Source organism: Antedon mediterranea, chromosome 1, assembly GCF_964355755.1.
Source record: "Antedon mediterranea chromosome 1, ecAntMedi1.1, whole genome shotgun sequence".
Classification (NCBI taxonomy): domain Eukaryota; kingdom Metazoa; phylum Echinodermata; class Crinoidea; order Comatulida; family Antedonidae; genus Antedon; species Antedon mediterranea.
Window position 1 is genome coordinate 27,141,030 of NC_092670.1, and position 9,221 is coordinate 27,150,250.

The following is a 9,221-nucleotide window of genomic DNA, read 5'->3' on the forward strand; positions in this document are numbered from 1 at the left end:
AGATATTATAAAGAGTTTTTTAACAACATTTATGATTTCAACATTGGATTTTCCTCTCAATTTCAATTCTTCCCGGTCAAAGTAATTTCCGGGTTTAAGATAAGTTCACCTTGGTTTCAAATATTTTCTCTCTTTTATACACAAGGGAGCAGTTAAAATAATAGATTTGACCCTAAAGGTGACTGGAAACAGGCACTTTCCATCAATCAATACAGTGTCCCTTTGGAAGACGAAAAAAAAATTGGCCATTAATCATAGCCATTTCAGTTTTTTGTTTATTTTAAAACATACCACACGTGTGTGAAGGTACAGTAGTTAAATAATAGGAATTATACTGCAAATTAATAAAGATCAAATTAAATATACGCCATAAAGAATCAGAATATATTGTGGGGAATAGTATTATAAAATTACATAGGGAGATTTGATAAGACATTTTTCGAGTGAAATCCCGATAGCTGAGTTTTATTGAGTAAGCTTGCAGGAATAACTGTAGGCTATCTTCCTGTGTCCCGTTAGGACCGAGATGTCTGCCCATGTTGCAAGCCGTAATGTCTTCTTTCTTGGGCCCACTCTGTCACGGCAGTTAGTTTCAAAAGATGATTGAATTAAATAATGTATTAATAATTATTAGGATGGTATTCATTTGAATAAACGCCTCTCCAATAAAACATCACTTTGAATAATAAACCCCCCCCCCCCCCCACAACCCAACTATCTAATAAACGTCCATCCACATATTTATAATAACACAATTATACTATTTGTAGTAGAATTCACCGCACTGTTATCTGCAATTTACCAAGCATTTGTTATTCTTTTTTACCACTTTTCATATCTATGAGAGGATTTCATTTGATTATAAATGTTACTATATTATTAGAACTAAAAAATGTAACATATATCCCTCGAATAAGCACCTCCCTCAAATGACCTCCGCCTCCCCAAAGGGCCCTACCAAACAATAAAAACTATACTTTAAAATGTTATTAATCATCTAAAACACTGTGAAACAAAGTAGTTCAGTTTTACGAATGTCAAGCATTTTCAATAATGGTAACCGACAGAAAATGTATAAGGAGAACATTATCATTCCGAGAACCATCGTCTACACTTCCTAGAGGGGGAGCGAGCGAAGCGAGCTCACCCTCTAGTAATAATAATTATTTAACGATGAATACAATCGGATTTTGAATATGAAGTTGATCACTTCCGTAGAAAAAAATTAAAAAACAAAATTAGTGGTTATAGTAATACAATTATATCGAATTTCAATTTTTTCCCGGTTAAGCGAACAGATTGAATTGCTTTCATTTATCTCAGCGGTATTTCTGCTTGGTGATTAAGAAAATAAATCATAAAACACGTCTTTCTTTATTTTCATGGTATTCCAATATGTTTAAAAAATAACCACCCTCAACTGTAAATAACAAATTAAATAAGTCTACTAAACATTGTTGATTTCCCATGGACCCAACAATACCCCAACTATTTCATTCATAATTGTTTATTTGTAACAGTTTATTTGAAATCCTTGTCCTTTGTTAATTCAATTGTGTGACAATTAAATTAGATTGTACATGCTGATGCTGTATATTATGTAAAAAGATGAGTCATGTTAATCAGATTCTTGAAAAAGATCAAAACTTTGAATTCTCAAAATGTGTTCTATATCTTTATTTGGAGTTAGACTCGTACTACATTCATTAAAATGATAAACAAATATCCAGCAGCCGTTGTGTACCCCGGCATAAAAAACTATTAGCTACTAATATTGTACACAATTGATTACATCCTTTTTTAAGTAACACATATTCAATATTATAGTAAAACGTCTATACGTCAATACGTAGTTACGAGGCGGTATCCTCGCAACTAGGCTCATAGTTGTTTACCACTCCAACACATATGATATGAATAAAGCCTATCTTATTAAATAGTATCTCGCGCCCGCGCATATACAACAAAAAGTTACAAAGGTTCACATTTATATTAACGATTTTAAATTTTTTAAATTTACGAATTAAATAAATAAAAAATATAATTAAATACCGCTTGGCCCGTCAATGATGGAGGGATAAAAATGGGGGCATGTTAAAACATTTACCTGGTTTTACTACTACGTTCGCGTACAATTTATCATTTGGATTTTTTAAGTTACATGTAGGTTATGTTAAATTGTATTCATCAGTGACAACTCTAGGAAATTTACAGCAATTAGTTCTGATGCCTAAAATAGTAAAATGCTTTAAAACGTCGGAGCTTATTTTTTTGTATTTTTGGCTGTTGATTGTTTTGTTGGCACCCCCTAACTCTGCAACGATGATATCCATAATGCATCGTATTTCCATTTCACTGTTGTTGATTTACTACTAGCTAGAGTAGGTTATTAAAATAATACAATATAACCAAACCTAATATATGGGGGAAAGCTAGCTAGCTTATTTTCACAATGAGTGTACCACAGACTCTTTTCCTTGGCATATTTTTTCCAGGCCTAGTTAGTTTACTAGAGCTGCTGCAGTAGCTAGTTACTGCATGTTCGAACTATACAATTACAATATGCCTATAGCCTAGCTAGCTAGAAGTCATCGAATTTACTACCTACTTTGGCCTACTGTAACTAGGCCTACATCCCATTTTTTATTTTTTTATGGCGAGTTAAAACCCGTAGCAAAAAAAATCCTGTTGGACAACAACAATGATGATTGAAAATGAATTAAATCTGATCCATCCATGTGATGCATGCACGCAGCACACACAACACAGGCACGTTTTGGGCGAATTTATTTGGATCATTCCATATATATGAATAGGGAGCCACATCTATTCTACATTTTTATTACATCGTAATTTATGGATTTTACTTACTCGTTTTAAATTTAATATACTGCGGGCCCAATTTAATATTTATTTATTTATTTCCAAGTACATTAATATTAGTTAAAGCACTTTCAAATTAATAGCACATTTTGTATGATTCACTTATTAATGGAACGTACCCAAGGTAAAGAAATAGCAGAGGGGATAAACAAGGCGGAACACAGCCTGGGTGGGTTTTTATGCTTGATAATAGAAAAATAACGTCTCGTAAAATACAGCACCAATTTTTTTCATTAGCGAAAACTTAATTTGGTTATCAATCGTAGTTGTCCAAAGCTGTAGTGGTCCTATGGGCCAATTGTAATTTTCTTTAGGTAGTTGTCCTAGAGGGTAGTTGTCCTAGGGGGTAGTTGTCCTAGGGGGTAGTTGTCCTAGGGGGTAGTTGTCCTAGGGGGTAGTTGTCCTAGGGGGTAGTTGTCCTAAGAGGGTAGTTGTCCTAAGAGGGTAGTTGTCCTAAAAGGGTAGTTGTCCTAGGAGGGTGATTGTCCGGGTGGTAGTTGTCCAGGGGGTAGTTGTCCTAGACCCGTCAACAATCACAAGGGTTATCCTACAACTTTGTTGGGGATAACCAAAAAGAAAAGAAAAAGAGATCTTGTACAATCACAAGGGTTATCTGGCAACTTTATTGCAGATAACCAAAAAGATGATGATCTTTGACAATCACAAGGGTTATCCTGCAACTTCGTTGCGGATAACCAAAAAAAGGAAAAAAAAAAAGATTGTGACAATAACAAGGAGGGGTTATCCGCAAAGTGTGGATAACCAAAAAGATTGTGACAATAACAAGGGGTTATCCGCCAAGTGCAGATACCAATTCTGGGGTAGCACTAACATTTCATTTTGTTTAGCCATTTGGCGAAAGTCAAAATGTTTTTTTTAGTCAAATCAGTTTATCTATAGCCAAAATGGCTAACGTCCAATTTGTTTATTTAGCCAAATGAATCGGTCATTAGCCAAAATCAAAAAATGTTGAAATATAATGGTAAAAACATTTTAGTTAATTTATCTATGTCAATAGGTCTATACACTGTTCCCTGAACGTTTTTGTAAGGCATTTGTTGGGAATTAGAGAGAGCCATGCCTAAATCACTGTATATATGATTAAAAACATAATTGTTGTTGTATTTTATATGATCAAAACAATTGTTCAAATTGTTTTTAATCATACAGCATTCATACAGTTATCAATTTAATAAAAAACATTTTACAGTTTTCTGAAATCCCCTGAACGCTATGTTATTTTTGTTTTTTACGCTTGGCTGGTGGCTTCCGTACCACGCAAAAATCGTGTCCTAAGACTTTCACGGTCACCGCCGCGCAGCGGGTGAATGTGTTTAAATTGGGTATGCTCAAGAGATGCAAAAGTGCAGTTAGCGCAGGCCTAGGCCTACAAAATTATGTACAACGGTGCATGGACGGTGCGTTGTATTATGCTAAAAATATATCTAGCAAACGAACACTTGTTTGTATCGTTGTTGAACGTGCAGATTATATAGGCCAAAGCACAGGGAAAAAGCGTTTCTGTCGGGGGAGAAATTTATACCATCCCGGCCCAATTAATACCCAACAACACAGAAGCTGGCGGCCGGCCTTGCTGTTTATATAGTCCGCAATAAATGCACGTGTGTGTGTGTTTAGCTAAATCTCCGTTAGACTCTACCATTTTCCGAATGTTGTTTTGTACTGACGCACTGCACGCATGAGGAAACTTTGTTAAGGGTAAAATATGAAACTACATTATTGGAGCCTAAAATTTATAACGCATAAATATTGATTTCGATAAGATCATTCATTGAAGATACTATGTTTCTTTTAAATCTGAAAAGTACACCCCTATCGAAAAATAGACAATCCTGGTAAATAGCGACCGTCGGCTGTCGTCGATCGTTTGTGCAGCGCAACATGTGATAGTTTGGGTAGACTCCATCATGCATGTGTCGTGTAATGTCTGTCTCTCTGTGCAGTATACCTCCATCATATTGAAATAACAAAGAGACGCCTGGTACAACGAAACAAGTTGACGAAAATGGAGCTAGATAGAAGTAAACAACATTATAACGAACAAAATAAATGCTTGAAGAAGATCGACAAATGGACCTTAGTTGGACTTTATGCTTTCGCCAAAATGATTATTTGATTATCTATTTTATCATGTCTTCGCCAAAATGGCTAAAGTAGCCATTTTATTTTTCGCCAATCTGGAAACGTTTTCGCCCATGGCGACTTGGCGATCGGCCAGTGCGAGCCCAGCAATTAGATTAGTATAATTATAAACAATCATATTTTTACGGTAATTTTGAAAAGCACATCCTCACCTGTAATAAAGTAATGAAATATATAATTAGCATAATACTCATCGTCTAAAAATATCCAAACGGTAAAATAAATAATTTACAATAGGCGTACCTAGGCCTTATATAAAAACGATCACGAAATAAGATCATGAAAATGTATTTAGTGCGCCCATAGAGATATTATAGTGATATCTCTATGGTGCGCCAAATACAGAATAGCCTAGCACGATACAATAAAAACCCCAATCAATTTAAAAAACACAACCGAGGCCGATATGATAAATAAAAATACATAGCATGAGTGGCGCACGCCATAAAAAATTCCAAAAGTTGGTTTAATTGCTACCAAAATAAAACCTGCCCGATCGTTTTATTTGTTGGGCCTGATCGTCTTAAAACCTTGTTGGGCCCGATCGTCTTAAAACCTTGTTGGGCCCGATCGTCTTACAATGGGCCTGATTGACCGTGGCCCCGATCGTCTGTTTCCCCTACTTGGCCAAGCCTAGGTATATTAAGTAGCATATTATAAGTATAAATCTGTCACTCCAAAGTTTGTATTTGGTGTTGTGCGGTCCTACTAACTAAACACCACCAGATACCTACAAGAGCAACAAATCCAACCACCAGAGAGAAGCCACCTGCTTGGAATATTACAAATCTCAGGAACTGATGATAAAATTGAAGTTAAAAAAGTGTATTTCTCGCCGTCGCAATTCCAGAATCGAATGCGTTTAATCACCATAATAGTAACGAAACGAACGCGTTCATCCGTGTGTATTGTGTTCAGTTGTCAACTGTGAGGCGCTACCGATGCATTTATTTGGTCAAATAAATCACTATAACATTTTTAAAAAAATAACGCTTTCGTTTATCAGTCAACTGCTCTCACAGCATTTATATGGTCAAATAAATAAATTCTTTATCATTTAATAATAAATAATACTTTAAAACTATGTTCACACAATTTGTCTTTTTTTTAATGAAACCAGAATTGTCTAGTACGGTCATTTCAGTAATCCGACATGCCCTTCTGTCAGTGATATTATTTTGTTTAATAATGATTTCGTCGTTTTGATCATCTAAAATTGTACCCAAAGTATTTATTCAGACACAATCCAAATATGTTAACATTTTCGATTTTCAGGTAATTATTCTTCCGAAAGTCGATTACCATTATAAAATTCGTTAGGGTTCCGTATGTAAAAAAAGAGTAGGATTATATTTTTAATCTGATATTACTGTGTATTTTATATATAGCAAGCCATCAGCAATAATATAATTATTACATCATAACATGCAATAACTAAATGAATAAAATAATTGTGTTAAATTGTGATTTTTAGTCAAGCGTTTTCAGCTTACATTCCCGTCACCATCTCAAATTCTCTGTATATACTGGTTCAAATAACCGTCTCACGGAGACATCTGGTAGTCATTGACTTGAAGTTGGCATTTGGATGTGTTACTTTTTAATGTACAGTATGAGAGTGACTATTACGAAATTGCACAGTCACAAAACAACTATAAAACAGTTCAAAAATAAAACAGACAAATTTCTTGTTTCTGCCTCAAAATAAAATACTTATTGTACGAGTACTTTCGACCATAGGTCATCATCAGGTACTGATAGAATATTGGTAAAAGACAAATACATATAGAACAAGGCCAACAGCCATTAAGTCGCGTGCTACAATGCATAGTGATACCGGACCGACAGACAGACCGACAGACAGACAGACCGACAGACAGACAGAGAGACCGACCGACCGACATAGTGAACTATACTGACCGAAATTACTGAACATGTTTAAAAATGTTGAAATGTTTAAAAACATTTATTTTTTTTTAATTTACACGTGCGTAGCCTGTCACTTTCGACGTGCTCGTATAACGTAATTTCGAGTTGAAAAGTAAGTCAAGAAAACAGAAATCGGGCAAAAAGAGTGCGCAAGAACATTTAACGCGCAGTGCGCGCGCAAAAATATGCGCACTCATGGCAATTTTGTAAACGCTTAAAATTGCCTGAAATGTACTCTTATTTCATCGAAAATAAATTTTGAAAATGTTAAGCGCGCGTACGCATGCGTTACATGCGCTACGCACGTAATTGTATTGCCATATGATGATTTATGCCCTGAAATTTATGAGTACCAAATTTTATTTAATTGTGATTCATGGTTGTGAAGATATGATTACAAACGTGATTTCGTTAAATCGTGCGTAGACCGCGTAATTTTTTATTGCGCACCGTGAAAACATAACCACATTGATTCCTGGCCATAAGGAATATACTGTGAAAAATTGACCTAGCTAGATTAAACTGATATCAAGATAAGGTCAGAAAGCGATAAAACGCATAGTGATACCGGACCGACAGACAGACAGACCGACAGACAGACCGACAGACAGACAGACCGACCGACCGACATAGTGAACTATAGAGTCGCTTCCACGCGACTAAAAAGGGTACACTAGAAAACAAAGGAGTCTATAATTTCCAGCAATGTTTTAACTGTATATATAAAACAGTTCATAAAATTATATACAGTTTAAACATTGCTGGAAATTATAAATTTCTGTTGAAGCAGGCTCAAATGAAGTTGCATCTAGTAAGTTGACTTTGTTGTACAACTCTATCAAGTACTGATGGTATCTTCCGACCTCTTCGTTTACTTTGTGTTCTGTGAAAAGTAAGAATTTTTGTAGGATCTTCATTTTCTTTTCTAATTACATGTCCGATCCAGTTGAATTGTTGCTTGTAGACATATTCACCTAGCTGGAGAAAAATGTACAAAGACATCTTCAAAAAATTGGCACAAAAGAAAATGGCGCAAAACATCATCAATGAAGGCTACTTTTGCAAAACAAGGTTTAATTGAATTAAACCTTGAAAACGAACATGACATGAAAAATGTCGATATTACTAAAGAAAAAAATCCTGATTTTGTTAAAATACGCTATTTTGCTGCTGAAATCAAACACATGGTTGCCGTTTGATTTGAAGAAATGAATAAAAATATGCATATATAAAAATTAATATTAGGCTTAATTCACTTCTTTTAAACAGAACATAAATTTAGGTAACTACATTAGCTCCCCTCTAATGAGATTCGGCAGAAGGGAACGAAAATAAAGTTTTATAAATAAGTTAAACGTCTTGGGTAGTGAACCTGTTTCCTTGAACGTGTACGGCGTTCCGTTGGCAGGTCTGGTAACAAAAATACAGAATCCTCCATATATAGTAGAGGCTATATGGTTTGACCATGCTACCAAATATTCATTTTTTTGTATAAAAGTAATCAAATTATGCACATTTTCCTCCGGACATTTTTGTGGTAAAAGTTGTGTTAGACCGAATATAAATATGTATATTCTGAACAATTTGACACCAAAAGCAAATCTGTATGACAAGTGGTTGTCGAGATATAAGAACCACACATTTCTAACCTTTGACCCCGATTTTGGGCATGTTCGTCCCAGATAATAAATTTGGCACATATCCCATGTTGTTCCTTGGGTCAAATTATCCTATAACAGTTATATATAGTTATAACAGAGATATTCTCTCCTAAATAAAATGCATACAAATCTTACCCAGGTCATAGACTATCAGTAGTTATTAATGAATAAAGGTCAATGACCCGACTATCTCACTTTATTTTGTTGTTTGACCACTAAAACATAGATGTAGACACCACATTTGTCTTTTTAAACCCAGGAGTTGAGGAGTTATGAGCCATCAAATGCCCCAAAAAGGTCACTGAACTTTGACCCTCAATATCTCACTAGAAGCAACTAGAAGGCTGCACAAATTTATGGTAATTATTCACACCTAAAACAAAATACCAAAAGACCTTTTATTAGAATTTTTTCAAGGTTACATAGGATACATGTCACATATAGCCGGTACTAATACGCAACTTTCAGACGATCAACAGAAATGACGTCTTCTCGGCTATTCTTGGTAAGTCTGTAAATTAATAAATCGACCCCATCCTAAATTTGGAGTTGGATCACAGTTTCCTATCCAAAGTACATACATAT

General features: G+C 35.0%; 1 protein-coding gene across 1 annotated transcript in view; it reads right to left on the minus strand.

Moving 5' to 3' along the window:
* Nucleotides 1-5,896, minus strand: part of LOC140063613 (partner of Y14 and mago-like) — a 63,615-nt gene extending 57,719 nt beyond the window's left edge. Inside the window, exon 1 of the mRNA XM_072110033.1 lies at nucleotides 5,781-5,896. The gene's annotated coding sequence lies outside the window, so the exon portion shown is untranslated. The remainder of the gene's footprint in view (nucleotides 1-5,780) is intronic.
* Between the last annotated feature and the right edge of the window lie 3,325 nt (nucleotides 5,897-9,221).